The sequence below is a fragment of the Molothrus aeneus genome, chromosome 3, assembly GCF_037042795.1.
Source record: "Molothrus aeneus isolate 106 chromosome 3, BPBGC_Maene_1.0, whole genome shotgun sequence".
Classification (NCBI taxonomy): Eukaryota; Metazoa; Chordata; class Aves; order Passeriformes; family Icteridae; genus Molothrus; species Molothrus aeneus.
In genome coordinates, this window is record NC_089648.1 from 107,753,030 (window position 1) to 107,772,937 (window position 19,908).

Below are 19,908 nucleotides of genomic sequence, written 5' to 3' on the forward strand. Positions count from 1 at the left end.
AAAAAGGCATGCATAGAGATTAAGGACAGGACTAATTTTACTTAACTTTAGCCATTCATAAATCAGGCATCTAGTCTAAACTCTTCTAATGTAGACTTCCTCTTCGGTTAATGGAAAGAAATAGCTACTTCCAGAGGGCAATTAATCTCATTTGTCTCTGACACTCGCCTTAAAACAGCATGATTCACCTCCTGAATTTGCTTTCTCTTCCTTCTCTGATCAGAGAGGGAGCACACATGACTGGTTTAATTAGACACCCTTGCCATTAGTCAATGTTAAATGGAATGAAGCCTACCCTAAGTTACAGATCAAGGTCATGCAAAAAGCCTCTGGCAGAGCTGAAAGTGGGGCCCAGACTCCTTGATTTCAACCCAGAACCACATCTGCCTCCATTCCTATAAGCAGTGCCAGGCCTTGGCACAAGCAATAATTGAGGGGAATATTTTAATGCTTTTAACAATAGGAGGGGTCTCTGGTATGGTTTGGGCTTGAACCCTTCCAAATAATCACCAGTGGCTTGAGATAATCCGTGTTGTCCCTCAGCAGTATGAATACAGCCATCTGTCTGGAGTCTACAAGAATTCAGCTCTGAAGATATGGGAAGATTGTCCCATCAGTCTTTGGGCCATAGAACCAACTCCAAAACTGTTTAATTTATTTTAGAAGCAGAAATGAGGCCACTGAATCTTGAGATTGAACTATCAGGCTACCACTGCTAAAAAAAAAAAATGCTTTTTAATAGTAATTCTCACCACAGTACTGAGTACACGGGTTCCCACCATCTAATTGGTACCACGGTGCCAACATGACACACAGGCAAGGCAATATCCAAACTAAATAAACCCAGACTGGATTCAGAGAAATCACAGCTCTAGACAGACAAAGATTCAGGTTGGGAGATGAGGGTAAACTTGATGGGATTTAACTTTGGAGAAGCTTCTCTAGCAATTTAAAAAAATTAATTAGTTGACCCATAATTTGGTACTTTGAAGTCTGGGTTTTCTCCCCCGTAATGACTCAGTCTAAAAGCATGGGGTAGGCGGGAGCCTTCTCCTTAGGGAGAAAGTGCTGCTCCATGTTAGAGCTGCCATGGGTGCCTACTCCCCTCTTGAGAAAGTATCAACCATTTTAAATAGGGAATGATTTTTGGGCTTGTAAAAGCTTCATAATAACAGCTTAATTAACAGGATTACATCCAAACTCTAGTCTTCAGCATTCTATTCTCAATCCATTTAAACTAAGATTTTTACAAGTTGGGGGCTGCCAAATCTGAAGAAATTACTTTTACATACATATGCAGTCAGTGTTCTCTTGGGATTTCTCCCTCTTCTTTCCCCCCACAATTTTTATGCATTTGCTTTTCCCTTTGCTAGTGATATTTTCCACTATGTTTTCTAAAGACATCTCTTTCCCCTCCGTTTTTCTCTTCTGCTCATTCCTGATCATCCTTTGGCAAATTGAGCAACCTGGGATAGTGAAAGCTGTCCCTGCCCACGGCAGGGGTTTGGAGTGAGATGATCTTTAAGTCCCCTTTCAACCTAAACCATTCTGGGATTTTGTGAAATTCAAGAGGTCTCAAAATAAGGCAAATGTCATAAGCCCATCTCCAGTCTCACACACAAGAGTTGATTTTAGCTGGGAATGAGTTCACTCCGAAAGTGAATTTTATTTAGAATTTCTGTAGAAAAAAACCTGTGCTATGTTCATGTAGTGACCTTTTAACTAAAGAACCACTAACAAACTGGTGCATAATGTATTTCAATTGTTCTCAGGTAACTCAATAAATAATTTATTACACAGGTCACCACCACTCCTGCACTAACCTGTGCCAGATAACCCTCAGTCTTGTTTTCATCACATTCTGTTTGGTCATACATAGCTTTGTTAGAAGAGAGTTTATACTTAATTATGTGTATTATAGGAGAGCTCTGGCTAACAGAGCACTTTAGGATAGGCAGGGGAGAAAAAAAAAAGAGAGGAAAAAAAAAGAAGGGGCATACAGGAAGAAGAAAAAAGATTTCCACATCTGGTTGAATTGAAATGATCTATAGATGTGTGGGTTTGGGTATTGCTACTTCCCCCCCACCCACCCAAAAAAAATAGGGAAGAGAGAACTCTATGCACATCTGGAAGACCCCAGGCATCAATGGAACTGCAAGTCCCCAGAAACCAGCAAGGGGCCAAAGGCAGACTTGCCTTCCCCTTCTGGACATTTAAAATTTAGGGTTGTAACACGGAGTCATGTTGTGACAAAGGGATCTACAGAAGGAGCCACAGTCCCCGAGTGAAATATCCCAGGGAGACAAGATGACATTGCAGCTTTGCACATTATGGGTTTCTCTGCTTTGATAAAGGCTGAGACGTGCTCACACTGAAAGTAAGCAGGAAACCCAACAAAACCTTTGTATTCAGGAGGTGCTCACAAAGGCATGTGGGCAATTTAAATAAATGTCCTGCCTTGATTTCTGTGCAGGAAAAAAAAATCCTGTTAAGTATGGAGGAGCCATGAGGTATGGGCTGAAAACACTCTAAAAAGACCTTCTGAGTAGCACATAAGCAGCAGGAATGAAATATGTGATACATGTTTAAAACTCATTCCACAAGCTGCTTTTCATCTCTCATTGATATATGTGTCCGTTGACAGAGAAATTCCTGATCCCAGGGGAGTGTGCTAAGAAAAGCTGTATTCCTCAGTCTCAGTACTGAGGCGTAATTTTATTTCAGGAAAAAAGATTAGGGTAGCAAGTGTGGATAGCTGAGGGAGAATCCATGATCTGCTGCAGCAGTGAGTACATCAAAAAGCAATATAGAAACTATGTGAAGAGTAGAATAAAATAGTGTTATAACTACCCCAATGCCTGCAACACTTCATTTAGTGCCTGTTGCTCTGTTGTAAGGATGAATTTGTAGAATGGATTTGGCTTGGATGGGAGAAAAAATGCTTGTGGACTTAAGCAGACTTGGATGTGAAATGTTGTCAAAAATAAATGGAAGCTGACCCATGAGTCTCTGACTAAGGATGGGACCCAGAAGCCACTGGAAAAGATCAGGTCACCAGTGAGGAGATGGGAAAGAGATGAGAAAAACTGAGAGTTCATGGTCAAGAGCTAAACAAGCTGTTCTGATTTGTCTGCTGGCACAGTACAAAACACGCTGGATATCAGAAATCCAGTGTTTGCTCCAAAATAACAAGAAATATTCTGATCTTTCACCACTCCTCAGCTGTTTCAAGCCAAACACCAACCTGAGTATAAACTTCTGGAGACAGAAACATTGTCATTAATCCTCTCCAGTGCCAATTTTGGCCATTTTACATGAATCAAATCAGTACTGAGAGTGCTATAAGGTCAGTGAAAACTGCAGCCAGCCAGTCAGTGCCTGTGCTGCTGCTTCTGCTCGCCAGCCCAGCACAGCCTCAGAACATGTTCATGTGGCCCATGGAAGCTGATGTTCAATTATCACATCCCAGGCATGGCAGAAGATGTGAGGAGTCTTCATCTCCAGCTTAATCATTTCAGTTTAAACTAAGCACAGGGCTGTCTTCCAGATCAAAGCAAGGCAATCTCGAGTCTGCTGGATGTGGTAACTGGAAAGGGACGTGAGCTCGTCTCTCATCACTGAACTTCCACCACTCTGCTGGAGGAGGCAAGATGTAAATTGGTCTGTGGAAGAGGCTGACTTGCAGAATGTAAATGTGGTGTTGATGCTTGAAGATTTTTACCTCCTCAGGGAGGAGGGGTGTGCGTTTTTATCTTTCAGCTTGTGGGTGTGGAACTGAAAACTAATCAGATTATGCTACACGTGGCCTTGCCAGATGCTGACACTCAGGGACTCCCTTTCTTTGTACCGTGTACACCACCCACCAGCTTTTTTGTGTGGTTTTTTTTTTTTCCTGGTACCCAGGAGATCTGGTTACCAGATTTTCAGCAGATGCTTTTTTATCACTCTCCACTGAGCTAGCTATTTTCAGTCATCACCCAGTTCTATCTTTTTCTGCTTTTGCCTTAAGAAGAAGTATTGTGGGAGTCAGGTGTCTCCATAAAAGAGGCAAGGGATGGCAGAAGGGTCATGGCAGTAAGAGCCTGGGCTGTCACCTGCTGGAGACACATTTTCTGGGACATCCCAAGCAGAATGGAGGGTGATGACCCATTGTGAAATGCCACCATGGCTTCTGTTAGCTCTCTGTCACAAATGTGCCCAGCACCAGATAGTGAAGTTTGGAGTCATTCCATGGAGTGACTACAGCTGGAAAAGGTAGACAAAAATTCTTTGAGCTCAAGGGCTAGTAACCAAGGATTTCTCTGGGTTCAGTGAATCAACAGAAAAAGGGACTTTTCTTCAGGCTAAGGGGGGCAGAAAGTAGAAGAATTCTACCCTGTGAATTTATGGTCTGTGCACCTCTGTCTCTTGACTCCAAGAGAAATGCAACAGAGATCAAGAACCCAACTTTTGATTATTCCTTCTGTTCTCCAAAGGTGAAGTGCTTTAAAAAGGTAAGGAGTGGGCACATTTTTTCCTACTAACCCTACAAGTCTTCGAGACAAGCCCTCTGATTTTTTCTCTTTTAATCCTGGAACACCAGCAGCATTCCAGTGCACTTTTTAGTGTCTACTCTTCTGCATACGCATCGTAGAAGACAATTTCACACCACAAAAAAGACAAGCTACCTGTCTTCTGAATTTCACCACAAATTCTCCTTAAATTGTCTCTGCAGGTCTACCTGCATTTCATCCTGTTTGGTTTTGTGGAACAGGGGTAACTGGAAGGTACTGATATGGGTTTGACTGAATTCAGCTACAGGCTGATAAAGCTGAAGGGACCCACATTTATGCCGCAGCAAAGGAGCTGAGACCTGAGCCTAAGGCTTCCTAACAGCTGTTGTGCAGGGACTGAATAATGCTGAGCATTCACCATGAAGCAAAAATATTCACTGTTCTGTTACAAATTTCAGACAATACTTTACTGCAGTAAGATGTCACTCCAAAGCAGTGTCAATCTATGCACTGGAGGTAAAAATAAGGGAGCCATAAACCAGAAGCCCAGAAGACTCACATTAGCTCTTTGCAAGGAAAAAACCTATGAAGAAAATAATGAGGATCCCTCTTGTGTCCCTTGTCTTGTGATAAATTGTCACTGGGCTGGTTTCTCCCCACTCAATCCTACTGAATGCACCCAATCCAAAGTTCATGGAAAAAAACCCAAAACACGAGAGCCAAACAATTTTTGCCCAGGAAAGGAGAAAGCTTGGAACCCTTCCAGTCTCTTAGGTAAAGACACAATTATGAGGAGAAAAATATAATCCACCCAAGAGACATAATTACATAATTAGGCCATAGGCTGTGCATAGGAAAGGTTCTTATAGTTCATAAAAGAGGGAGCTACATAGGTGCAGTAACTGTAGTTAATTCACTCAATGAAGAAAAAAAAAGAAAGTTTGTTTTTTAAATAGCTAAGGGCACCAGTTTGCATTAGACTGGGAGTTTAGTCTTCTGACTCTACACAGAGCCCTGTTCGTGCCAACAGGAGTCACTCAGGCGCAGGCAGAAAACAAGCCCCCGTCTCTTTTTGTTCTTAAAAAAGGCATATTTTTACCCAAAGCAGCTGAGACCTGTACCTGAAACTACTGCAGAGAAAAGGAAATAATAAAGACAGACGAATGCACACTGTGGAGGGGCTCAGTTCCTGTGAAACAGATCTAATGCGTATCCATTTGCCAAAATCCTAATGAGCCCCTCCTCCCTGACTCCTGCTCTGCAGACTACCGGTATGGGTCCAAAAGGACCAGGTCCAGATTCTGGGGGAACCAGGGACATTTCCATCTTCCCAGAGCTGTGACTCCTAACCCTGAGGGAGGTTGGAACCTCAGCACTGAGGACAAGCCTATAGAGCATCTCTGGTGTCAATGGTCATGTCTTCACTGATTTACTGGGACCAAAGGAAATGTCCTCTCAGCTCATCCCACCAGGACAAAAAGGGTAGTTGGAGGGAGGAAGGGGCAGGAAGGGTGAGAAGAAATGATCCATGGGGGTTGTAACCTGTGTCTCTTTGTACCCGTGGAATGACTCTAAAGCTTTTGAGGATACAAATTGCTTTCTAAACTTCAGCTGGGGGCTGTGAAAAGCATGGACCCAGCTGAAAGGTAGACCCAGAGGCTGGGGGTTTTCAGCAAACTGCAACAGCTGCAAAGGAACCTGCTGCTCACAGAATTTCTCTACACAGAGAGGTGAAAAATGCCTCCTTGGAGCAGGGCTCCAGGCTGCTTGTCTGGCAGCTGAGGGACTGATGGGGGCAGGTGGCAGGGGCCGAGCTGGTCAGGCACTGCAAAGGGAAGAGTGTGTTAAAGCAGCAAAATTGGAAGATTTAACAAATGAAACCAAAACAGTGCTTTGAGAAAAAGGACAAACTGAGCAGGAAAGGGCTCGACTGCACTTACTTTTGTAGTTCCCTCCTACCCTCCAACTCATCCAGAGCTGCAGAACTCGTGCAGCCCTCTGCTCTGACTCTGTACTCAAGGTGAATGAGCCAGGTCTGCCCTTGCTGCAGTGGTGGGGTTGCTCCCTTCTCTTTTCTTCTTGAAAAACTTTCTAATTCTGATTAGGATTTTGAAGCTTGATTTGAGCAACGCACCGTAGCTTCATCAGCCCAAACAGGCCAGCTCAGGGAAGGAGCAGGTGGGACCCCCTTGCTCCACAATGCCCTGCCTTCACCTTTATCCATCCTTGATGAACATAAAGGAATCTGTGTTCACGTGAGCCCGGAAACCAGCTAAACATTGCTGGTATGGCTGCTTGTAGACATTAAAGACAACTCATATAAACAGAGACTGTCACGCAAGTCTTGGTCCCTGCCTTAGCTCCCTTTGCATGCTGGTATCTGTTACACTCCCCCTCCTCCTCCCCCTTTTTTCATCAGAAGCAGGGATGAGGGAAAACAAGGGCAGTCCCAAAAAGAGCTCAAGAGCTCCTCATTCTGATTTTTCATCTTCATGAACGTAGCAAAATCTTTGAGGAGCAAAGTTTCCCCCTGCCCCCCACCAAGAAAGTAGCTATCCTGCAAATATCTCACCAATTTCTGCTGCTTGTTTGCTGCAGCACCAGGAAGTAAAGATCATAGTGAAGAAGGGGGTAAAGGAGGGGGAGAGAAAAAAAAAATCTCCTTGAACTGGCTTCCCTCCAGCTGGCAGGAGGGGATGGTTTTCTTAACGCTTGTGAAACCTGATTACTTTAAAAGAATAAGAAGGGGGGGGGGGGGAATGATGTAAACACAGCCATTAAACCAGACTTAAGGCGCTTAGTTTAAATCTAGTGTAGAGCTCTCAGATGCTGCACTGCTCTCTGGACATCAATAGGTGCATTTTCATTTCTGGTTTTGTTTTACACCCCCAAAACCAGGAGCACACTACACGCTGAATGCTGCGGTTACAGTGGGAATTCAGGCATGGAAGACACAACAGTTAAGCAATAATGGATGGATGTGTGTGTGTTTGCTATCTTTCAACAGATTGTTTTGCTATGTTAGAAAACTGCTGTGTTTATATCCGTGCAGCAGGTTTTGAGCAGACAGTTTAAACTTGAATAAAGCGGGATATTTCTAAAATAACCTTGCTAATACAATTCAGATGGCTAAAGAAACCTGAAAATGTGGTTAAAAAGAAAAAAAAGATGCAGTTTCAATCTATACTGGTGGCAACATGATCTAAACTCTGAAAGAAAACAGTCTTTACAAGTTCAGCTTGAAGGATTATCTTGTGTATCAGCACCCTCTGTGGCAGAGTAGCATTTATCCACGTATCCACCCATGTTAATGCTGTTGCACAATTTACTACAGCTGTGATAGACAGATAATTGCTTTATCCACCCAAGTGTAATAAACGGAGTCTGCTATGTTAATCCTTGTGTTCTTATTGTCGGCAAATGCCAAGTAAGGGAGAGACGTACACTGAAAGCTCTGTCCTCTCCTTCCAAAACTACTGGAGTTTACTCACCCTCAGACCTGCTAAAGTGTTCTTACTGCATTCCACTCCCCTGCTTGCAGCGCCAAGTATTTTGAGTAGTATCAAGTTATTGTTATATAAAGGGCACCTACACTCAGGCTATATGGAGGCAGAAGCCAGGATGTAGCAGCCTTTAGGAAAAAAAAAAAAAAAAAACAACCACCCAACCAACCACCCTCAAACATCTTTTCCTACTCAGTAAGTAAAACAGGCCAAGTATTTTCTGTTCCTGGGCATAGCACAGAAAGTAATTACCTGTCCTTCTAAAACTGGACATCTATTCAGTTTGTGTGGAGTCTGTCTGACTGCTGAAAAATGTCATTTAGCTGCTGGCTGATCGGTGTTTCCACAAAAATCTATAAAGATTTTTTATTTTGAATGTCAAAAACAGGCGTATCCTTTAAAAGGTTTACAGATTCCTGGCGGCTCCATGAGCTTAGGTTTGTGGCATCAAATTTGTAATGACAGTTTGATGGATGCCTCCCTTTCTTCCTCCTGAAAGGTATAAGGAATTGGTGGTTTCCCAATAAAAATTACGCTTAACACTATTCTTTGCTCTTATTTTTACTCGCAAATGCATAAAATGTCTGGTGCTGATGGCAGTGAGTGGGTTCATGGGGCAACTTTTATGCTACACAAGGCATTCAACTTTTTGTGTACTCAGAGCTCTTGCACAAGCACCTACATGATGTGCAAGTTCTGAGGAAGGACAGCCTTAAGCAGCACATAAACACTGCAGCTGGGCTTAAGAGAAGAAACATTGGCCCGAAGATGTTGCCAACAATCCTGCAGGTGAGTCGCAGTTTTTAACCCTTGTTATGCTTCACCTCTCCCTGACAATGCCAGCAGGGGCATTTCTGGCTCTGGTGGAGGCTGAGATGGATTAACTTCTGCTTTCAGGTCTTTGAGAGAAAGAAAGAAAAAGGGTAGGTTTAGATTAGATATTAAGAAGAAATTCTTTACTGTGGTGAGGTACTAGAAAAGGTTACCCAGAGAAGCTGTGGCTGCCCCAACACTGGTAGTGTTCAAAACCAGGTTGGATGGGGCTCGGAGCAACCTAGGATAGTGGAATGTGCCCCTGCCCAAAGGGGCAGGGGCTGTTGGAGTTAGATTTTTTAAGGTTTTTAAGGTCCTTTTGAACTGGAACCATTCTATGATTCTATGATATGAAAGATAAAACACAGCCATAGAGGATGAATGGATGGGGGTTGGGTGTGACAAAATTGCCCACTGACCATCACTACTGATATTGAAATGGCAAGTGTTTTATGCATCTTCAGCCAATTAAAAGCTGATACTTCCTTTAATAACTTGGATGATGCAGTACAAAGCACAATTAGAAAATCTTTAGATGACTTCCAGTAAGGTGGAGTCTTCAGACTTGGAGAAATAGCTCAGAATTCAGAACGAACTTAGCAAGGAAGAGAAATTGTGCTTGACATGTCATTAGTAAGATGACATGCAGTAAAAGTTAAGTGCTTTGTGTTACACTTTGAAGCAAGAAGCCAAATGCACCACAATGACAAACATGTTAACCAGCAGCCCTGCAGAGGAGATCTGGGGGTGGCAGGGAGTTGCACGTTGAATATGAGTCAATAATGGCATTCTGTTTCTTTTTTTTTTTAAAAAATGAAGTAAATGCATTTCTGGGAAAGATTAATGGTCATGTTGCATACAAGACATAGAAGGTATCTATTACAGGCTGCTCAGAAGTGGTGAGACATCAGCTGGACTGCTTTATCCAGTGTGGGACACCACCCTCTAAGAAAGATGCAGACAGATGAGAGAGAATACAGAGAAGAGCAACAGGAGTGATAACAGATTCAGAAAGCATGAGCAACATGGAAAAGTTGAAGGAAATACATTTGTTTAGTCTAGAAAAGAGACGAGCAGGAAAGGACATGATAAGAGTAAAATGTTTTCTACAGAAAATGGTAATCGATTGATCTCTGTGTCAGCTGAGAACAGCACAAGAAAAAGCTGCCTTCAGCTGAGGTAGAGGAGATTTAAGAGATTATTGTACAGTATTAGCAAATTCCTTTTTAAGTATAAAGGGAAAAAAACCACCACAAACTCCAGACTTGGTAAGTAAGTGGAAGGCTCAGTACTGGAGGATTTAAAAATTTGGACAGAAGTCAGTGATGATCTAAGTATATCTAATACTTCCTCTGAGGAAAAATGGACTAGGACTAGGCCGCCTGAGGTTTCTTTTTAGCCCTACTGTTCTGGGGCTGAGTGATTGTCTGTGCTTGGTGAAGTCACGTACACAATACTTGGAACATGAGTCCATGCAGTCAGCAGCTCCTGCTGCTGAGGGCCTGATGCTGAAAAGAGCTCAGGACCTTGAGCTGCCATGAAAGGGCAGAGCAAAATGCAGGCAACATCTGCTCAGCTATTCCTGACTACAGAAAACCCATGGGGGTTTGGAAGTGCTGGTCTTAAACCCTCTGTTCCAGGATTTCCTACAGCTCTAACTTCAGAACAATTATCATTTCTTTGCCTCAGAGTGGATATTACAAGATTGACCTCACCATTAATTTAGAGAGTAGGACTCTGAGTGCCCACTAGTTTTTGAGCAACACACCACAAACAAGAATTTTGCACCCAATTCTTGAGAGTATTCCTGCAACCCCAAGGGAAGGTCCAGATCCTATTCCATGATTGATTTTGGTTTTTGCTTTCTTATCTGTGTGTCTGCTGGTTACTCTAAGTGAGATGGTCCCACAAAGAGTAGCCCTGGCCATTCTCTTGTTAAACCTTCTCTCCATGCCAGTGTGCAGAACGAGAGACACCAAAATGACAAATTTCTTGGGGAAAAATCCCAAACACTAAAGCCAGAAGCAAAGGTTTTGGACAAGCTATGTCTTCTATGATAGTGCAGAGAACTCCTCAATGCAGTGGACTATAAAATCCTGGGATTTTCCAACAAAACAGCCTCATTATTTACATTATTTCTCCCTGAAAGTGTTTAATTCATAATTAGCTCTGTTGGGGTTTTGGTTTTTTTTTTGGTGGAAAGGAAAGAAAAGCTCCTTTCTGCTGTGAGCTAGACTAACCCAACTCCCACCCTTGCTACAGAAACTCCATCCCTGCATACATTCATCTCACACCAACCTCTGAGCCCTAAAAATGGCTGTGTCACCCCAGACCAGCTGTTTATTAGCACCATGCCCAAAAACCATGAGATGCACACTGCAGACCAAAGTTAAGCCTGTCCTTATGGGCTCTGCAGGTTGCTAATCCAGTGCCTCAGCCAGGTGTTCAACCTGCTCAGGGGTGATGCCTCCTACAAAAGCCCCAAGGGGGACTTAGGGGAGGGAGGGGAGTGACACAACCGCATTTGGGCGCGAGGAATGTGAGATTTTTGTGAAGGGCTCTGGCAGGGGCCTGACCCTTCTGCCGGCAGTTGTTAAAGTTTGTTTAGTGATGGGGAGCCTCCCATGAACTTAAAAACAATAGGAAAACAGAGTCCTGGAGAATAAATCTCGCCCCCTGTGCCGGCTGCCTGCGCGTTTGGCCACCAGAAGGTAACAAATCCCCAGGAATGTGGGCGGCGGGGGGATGTGCCCGTCAGGCAGGGCTGGAGGGTGGCCAACACAAGCAGCGGGTGATGCCATTCACAGAGCCGAGAACGGAGCAGATGAACACCGGGAAAAGCCTGGGAAAGGCTGCGGGTACTGCAGGAACCATGCGTCCTCTGGCTGCTCCTTCAGGGAGCTCCTCAGGAGCTCATCCCAAAGAAACCCCAAATAGCTCTTCTACTGCTTCCAGACGTATCAGATTGAGTAGAAAGTGGGAGTCTCCTCAAAGCATGTCAAAGGAGATCAGTCCGAGAAGGATCTGGGGTTTATTTATGAATTCATGAATCTCCCTTGCCCATATACCAGGAGAACTCAGAGGGTTTTAACTTTTGGTCACCAGACATGACACAGCATATGAGACAAGGAAACCACTGACTTCTCACCAGGCCCCTGACCTGCACAATCCTCAACTGGATTTTTTAAAGTAGATTATAGTTCACAGGTTGCACTTTTATCCTGCTGTAACTACTTCATTTTTTCACTGATAAACAGGATTCTGCTTGGGCATGACTGGAAAGGGACTTCAGGCAAAGGCCTGGAGTGGTAGGACATGGGGAGATAGCTTTAAACTGAAAGAGAGGAGAGTTAAATTATATTTTGGGGAGTAGTTCTTTCCTGTGAGAGTAGTGAGGCCCTGGCCCAGAGAATCTGTGGCTGCCCCATCCCTGAAGTGTCCAAGGCCACGTTGGACAGGACTTGGAGCAACCTGGTCTGGTGGAAGCTGCCCCTGCCCATGGCAGGGGCTTGTAATGAGATGATCTTTAAGTTCCCTTCCAACCCAAACCGTTCTGTGATTCTATGATGCTCTGGGTGCAATCCACTGGAAAAATAAAAAGGAAATCCAAGAAACACAAGCTGTAAATGCCTTGTTATAAAAAACACAAGTTGTCCAAATGGGCAGCTGTGTAGTTGAAGGCTTTTAAAGATGTACACAAGCATATACATACAGCTGTGTGTGTGTGTATATCTATATCTATATATATAAATATATATGCCTGCTTCCAGCTTGGAAAGATGTTAGAACATATTGGATCATCACTGGCAGGTGTTTTGAATAATTTCTATTTTATTAATATTTTGGTGCGTCATTCAGTTTGGACGCCCACTACAGAGCACCAGTGGAAACCATCCCTGCAATGCAAGAGTGGCAAGGATATTTTATTCTGCTCTACTAAAGCAGGCAGAAATAACACTGAAGTACTTAAATTCTGGAAATACTCATTATCCCCGTGCTATTAATATCACCTCAATAGCTTGTTCTATTTAAAGCAAGTTTCGTTCTTTGGGTTTTATTGTGCGGGTGGCAAATCCTTATTTAATTCAGAGGATAAAAATGTATGACCCTACAATTGGAAAAGTGGGATTGTCTGGGGCCCAAGCCATCTGCCAGAGCCATGAACAGAGGCTTTGCCACCATCTTCAGTGGGAGACAGCCTGGCCTTAAAGACTTTACAGCTTGTACAGATTCAAATTTTAGTATTTGCTTTGATTTTAATGTCATATGACTCATTTTAAGGAATAATATAGCTGCTTCCACTGTAATGGTTACAGTTTTGTCTCTGCAAGACCAAAACTTGATCCCTCAGTTATGGAATTTAGGTATGAGCTCTCGCCTACCTTTTAGCCCCACTGTTTGCTTTTTTTTACACAAAGAAAATAAGGCACACTCCAGCCATTGGCTCCATGGCTCAGAGGACAACACTTACATAGGAGAGTTTCCTTCTTCTGTAAGTACAACCCTGATTTAATTCCATCAAAGAATGACGGAAAATAGAAGGCAAAGTGTTCTTCCCTTTTGTCCAAGAAAAGTAAAATGAGCAACCCTGGTGATGTTGAAGAAATTGGATATCTTCTACTGGTGCCTTGCCTTGGTTTTTTTAATAAGCAAAACTCATCTGTCTTAACCAATTTAAATGAAGTAAAAAGGCAACAACAGAAAAGAGGGATGGAAAACTTTTTCCAGCTTCAACACAAACTCTGAGGAAGTCAAAGCTTAAAAGAAGAAAGTGATTTTTCACCCAAAGTCTGCAGAGAGCTCAGCACTATGAAAAAGGAAGAAATCTGGTTTTTAACTCTTCTCGAGGTAGGATGGATCATTCCTTGTCCTTTCACTCCAGCTTCCCACAAGGTCTGTGGGATTATTCTACTTTTGGCAGCACAGGGGACTTTGGTTGTTAGTGTCCCCATCCTTGACCAGTTTTGAAATCAAAATAAGTTATTCCTTCCTTAACAAAAGGTTCCATGTGCTAACAATCCTCTTTCATCAAAGGACCAACATTAGACTAAGACTGAACCCAGTTTCTAATGCCTGATGGATTTAGATGGCCAAACTACTGCTAAGGGTATTTGCTGTCAAGTCTAACTCCCAGCAAGAGGCAGCATTTCTGACATGATACTGATTTAAAATTACATGTCTTGTAATATACACTCCCTTCTCCATGATGCTGATACTTCATGGCATCATTTGGACAGGACATCCATCCCTACCCTCACTCTCTCATCAGGTGTGGGAGTAATTTGCTTCCAGCACATCACTTGGATTTGAAACCGAAAAGTAGTTTATCCTGTTTTGCTTTTCTGTGAGAAAGTTTCTTGATATGCATCTGAGAATGGTTGGTATTACTGTTTGTTATAATTTTGATTTTATTTCTTGCTTTCTTGTTGATTGGGGTATAAATCCCCACTAAAATAAATAGATGCATACCGTTGCTGGTGAATTTAAAGTGAAGGCCATGGCTTGTTCACTTGACAGTTAAGACAATTAAACTACTACCAAACTCTGAGATTTTCACACCTTGGCATTTACAGAATCACAGAATCAACTGAGTTGGAAAAGATCTTTGAGATCATTCAAGATATGACTTAGCACCACCTTGTCAACCAGACCATGACACTGAGAGCCACATCCACCTTAACACTCGAGGTGTTCCTTAAACACCTCAAGTGACAGTGACTCCATCACCTCACTGGGCATCCCATTCCAATGCCCAATCACTCATTCTGTGAAAAACTTCTTCCCAATGTCCAACCTAAACCTCCCCTGGCACAGCTTAAGACCGTGTCCTCTTGTCCTGTCCTGTCTCTGGGAGAAAAGACTGACCCCCCAGCTGGCTGCACCCTCCTGTCAGGGGCTTATAGAGAGAAATAAGGTCCCCCCTGAGCCTCTTTTTCTCCAGGCTGAGCCCCTTTCCCAGCTCCCTCAGCTGTCCTCACAGGACTTGCGCTCCAAGGTGCACTGTAATTAAAACCTGCCCTTTGCATTTCCCTTCATGTGTGCATTAAGTGGCCTCCTTTAAAGCCAGGTAACATGCTTTCCATTGGTTGTGGTCTCTCAAAGTCCCGTTGCCTCTCCCAAATTTAAGCATAACTCATTCTGGCTGGTTTCTCAGTGAAGTAGGTCTGCTGTGTACACATGACTGTACATTCCTTCCATGGCTCTAAGTTTGTTCCGAGGCAGCCCCAATCCTTGCTACTTCACTACACTGAAAGCAAGAGTATGTGTGTGTGTGTATGCAAACAAACACACCAGCACCCACACACGTGCTAAAAATGACATTTTTGTGTCTGCTCACAAGGAAAAAGAAGGATTAATTATGCACAAACATAACAACTTTCTCCAGCTCTGCCTAGAGATGTGAAAGAGAAGTGGCCCTGTACTCACGTCTCTTCTGAGAATTCTGCCATATGGTTTTAACAGAGGTTTATTTCCTGCAGCAAGAGAGGGCTGCAGATTCTCAATCCAACCAAAATAATTATGCAGACAATTTCACTCCATTACTTGCAGTGGAACCCAAGCTGTGTGGTCCTCACATGCTTGCTGACACCTTTAAAGAGACATTAAACCATTTTTACATAAAATTCCCTTAATGGGTGGGATGTAGGATGAATTTCCTGGAAGATTAGCACCTGTCGTGTTGCATAAGGCTTGCATCTGACTGCTGCAGGAATTCCTTTGGTTGGTAGACAGCAAAAATGTGATTGAAGCCTCCAGAATACAGCAAATAATCAACCAGATCTCTACGGAGGGAAATTTCTCCCCTTGCTGAGGTTTCCTGCACAATTTTTTTACCTCCCACATTTGACCCTGAAATAGCACAGGACATAAGTACAATTGGGTGCCTCACATTAAGTACAAGGAAATGGAAATATGGCTTTACATTTCAGTGTTAGGTTGTGCTGCAAGCACAATGCAGAGAGTTTTCTGAGAATGTTTTTTTCAGAGCCACCCTGGGATGCAGATCTTTTCCCTCAACTAGTGAGATCGCAGTATAAAACTTCCAATCTTTCAATCAACAGTAGGTAAAGAATCCAGGGAAAATGAAACTGCTTTGACTCGAAACAATAAAATGTGTATTAAAACACCACCTATCCAGCTCTGAATGTAAACCACAGGAATACTGTAAAAACAGGGATGTTAACCAAGACACATAGTGATTAAAGAACATTTTAAAGGGAGAAGGGAGACCACCCTTAAAGCATGGAAATATCCCTTTTGGACTAAAATGCAATCTGTTGTTTTTTGTTTTGTTTTTTTTTTTCTTTTGGGCAACTGTGCCTGATTTTCGTTACAGTAGCTCGTTTATGGAATTAGCAAACATACTACATTTCAGACAAGCAAATCCAATTAAATCAGAAGAAAGCACACACATACTTGTGCTGTACCAATCCGTCTACGGTGTCAGAAAGACACAATTCCAGGCAGCAAGGGGGGTGAGGGAAGGGGAGCGAGTTTTTTCCTGGATTGCAGGATTTTGCATAGTGTAAAATGCTGATTGCTTCAGATCAAAAAGACAAAGAAATAATCAACCAGGGCAATGAGAACAGAGCAGAAATCAGGTAAATAGCAGCAGCAAACCACAGGACATGACTGAATGGTGCAGGAGGTTGTTTTCTTGATGGTTTGTAAATCTTGCTACTGCTGGAGGCCACTGCACGAGCACCTTCCTGTGCCGGGCACGGGAGCTCTGCAACGGTTAATGGCACACGCTGCATGTGTGTGGCCTGAGCAGCGAGGAAACCCAGCAGGAAACATGGTTCTAATCTTTTTCTAGTGGCAATTTCAACATTATGCTACAGATAAATTATGGTAATGTAAATAGTAAAATCCATTTCTCAGTTCTTCGGCTCGGTGCCTGCAACTGCCTCAGGTTTCTGCAGGCAGGATGGGCAGAGGATGCTCTGCTGTGGGGCAGAGGTTTTGTCTCAGCTCTTGACAGTGCCATATGTAGGGCAGTCTCCTCTCTGCTTTCTCTACCATGTTTTATCCCCTTGTGTTGTAAGCTCTGGGGAATTTTCTCCTATTTCAAGTCTGGGGAACATGGTAATGAAAAATCCCTTCCTAGCCATGGAGTCACAGAATCACAGGATGGTTTGAGTTGGAAGACACCTTAAAAACCACCCAGTTCCAATCCCCCTGCCATGGGCAGGGATACCTTCCACTAGACCAGGTTACTCCAAGCCTCATCCAGCCTGGTCTTGAACACGTCCAGAGATGAGTCAGTCACAGCTTCTCTGGACCACCTGTGTCAGTGCTTCACTACCTTCTGAGTAAAGAATTTCTTCCTAACATGCAATCTACATCTCCTCTCTTTCACTTTAAAACTGCTCTCCCTTGTCCTATCACTCTGTGCTTGTGTAAAACAGTCCCTCTCCCACTTTTTTACAACCCCCCTTTAAATGCTGGGTTGCAGTGAAGTCTCCCTGGAGCCTTCTCTTCTCCAGGATGAACAACCCATCCTCACAGCAGACGTGCTCCAGCCCTCTGAATGCCCTCAACATGTCCATGCCCTTCTTATGATGTGCATCCCAGAGCTGGATGCAGTATTCCAGGCAGTGTCTCACAAGAGCGGACTAGAGAAGAATCCTCTCCCTCACCTGCTGCCCACTCCTCTCCAGGACACAGTTGGATTTCTGGGTGTGAGTGCACACATGTCCAGCTGTTTGTCCACCAGAGTCACACACCTTACTACAAAGCTATTGCAGCTCTGATAAAATTACGGAAGTTGTACTGACCATTATCAAACAGTCCTTACTAATACAACCAAATAAGGTTGGTTTGTTAAGCTCACAGACTTTCCATGTCCCACATCTGAGCCAAATGCTCTGACTGAGCCTCTCAGCACTGTGAAGAGCCACTGAGGATGTCAGCGACAGCACAGTCTTTCTGTGGCACACTAAAAAAAGCTACAAACGTATTTTGATCCAAGCTGGATTTAACAAAGCTCTCTCTCCCCCAAATCCTCTGTTTTCAAAACAAAACTGAAATTTCAGGCCAATGTTTCCTGTGGTGATCATTGTGGTTAAACACTATTTGTCAGTTTTTCATGCTTGATAAGGTCTCTCGGCTCCGTAGCGGAAGAATTGCTGTCAACTGAGCTGTGGCAACTGGAGACAGAGCTTTCACCCAGCAGGAAGGGCCAGATCCAGTTCTCCTCTGAGTTTATGGCAAAACTCTCACTTCAAGAGAAGCAAGATTTAGGCTGATACAGCTATTCCAGTTGGCCTTTGGTTTTGTGGGGAGAGGGCAGCAGCTTGTGTTATTCGCCAAAACAGGAGGAAAATGTTTGAAAGGATAAGAGTGCCGGGGTTTGGCCAGCTGCACCTACTCTTCACACTGCACACCACAAATGTCTAAAGTGGATCTTAGGGGAATTACCCATTGTGGTTTTGAGGTTTTAAGGAAGGACAAAAAAATTAAAAAAAAAAAAAAGAAAAAAAAAGAAAAAGTGCACTGATTCGCTCTATAAATTGATTTAACTTTCTGACAGGTTAATAGAAAGTTCAAAGATGCAACCTGCTTTGAAATCATTTAGCCAAAACAGGTCCCTTCTAACAATAGCCATGATTCTATGAAATATCACCTTTTTCTTTGGAACAATTTTAGAGAGACAATGCTTTACTTATTACTTTTGGAGTATTATGAGTTAATGTATTTTATGTACTTCCTCTCAGTCTGACATAGAGAAGTAAGACCAAACCTGCACAGAAACCTGCTCAATAGGCAAGACCATGACTATCTAAAGAAATTCAATCTTAGTTTGGCACAAAACACAAACACTCGTGATTTAAAAACCACCAGCAAGAATTGTTGTCCTCACCAATGAATCACATCAGGTAATTTGGGGACTTTGCATGGAAATCAGGAACCCATCAATCAGATCAAAAGGTACTAATCACTTGAAGCAGCAGTGAAAACTCCTCCGTGTAAGGTAGCGCAGGTTGGCATTCACCACCCAATGTGAACATGCTGGTGAAAGTACAATGAGATCTCTGACCACAAATGATAACAGTCTTAGCTTTTGCCATGCCCTGGAGGCAAAACTCTGGGAAATGCCAGTGTTCCCTCTGTCTTTTGTGTAATGGCACAGTCTGTTGGTTCCTTATCTTGATGGGGATTTCCACTCATCCTGGTTCTTTAAGATGGAACCTCTGAAGGTTTTTTCCCATGCTTGAACACACTGGATGCCTGTTTACCTGTGGTATTATATGCAGGTTTGGACTTTCTTGTCCATGCCAGATCATTAAGAAAGTGTGTTAAAGACATAGAATCATGGAATGGTTTGTGTTGGAAGGGACCTTAAAGACCATCTTGTTCCAACACCCTGCCATGGGCAGGGACACTTTCCACTATCCCAGGTTGCTCCATGACCCATCCAACCTGGCCTTGGACACTTCCAGGGATGGGGCAGCCAGAGCTTCTCTGGGCAGCCTGTGCCAGGGCCTCATCACCCTCACTGGGAAGAACTTCTTCTTACATCACAGAATCACAGAATTATCTGAGTTGAAAGTGACCCACAAGAATCACAAGTCCAGTTCCTGGCCCTGAACAGAACCAGGAGTCACACCATCTGCCAAAGAGTATTGTCTGAATGCCTCTGGAACTCTGTCATGAACTGCATGACTTGTAGCACTTCAGAATTACTGGTTAATGCTTCTGGAAAGCCAGAATCCTCTCAAGCAGGGAAAAGTGTTTATCTGCTCTGTACTGAGGTCTACAGAAAATTAACAGCACTGAAAAAACTAATTTAATTGAACATTTCATCAACTAATCTTGAAATGATGGGCTTGTTAGAGATCAGTCTCTTTCTATCACCACTGCTCAGCATTTATTGGTAGGTTCTAGAGCACCTCAGGTTCTGCTCTGTCCCATGTCTTAGATATGATTGAACTTAAATCAATGTGATCAAAATGACATTCAAAACATGCTGGGTCCTTTCACTGCCCTAACAGCACTAGACACTTAAGTCTACTTTCTCAAAAATTACAATTTTAATAATTTGCTCTGCTTTTCTGTGAACTGTAAGTCTTTAGAGATAGGGATGTGGAGACATCAGT

General features: G+C 43.2%; 1 protein-coding gene across 8 annotated transcripts in view; it reads right to left on the reverse strand.

Annotated features, from left to right (window-relative positions):
• The window catches only part of RUNX2 (RUNX family transcription factor 2), a 216,668-nt gene that overhangs the window by 104,602 nt on the left and 92,158 nt on the right, over window positions 1-19,908 (reverse strand). The gene's annotated exons all lie outside the window — the stretch shown is intronic.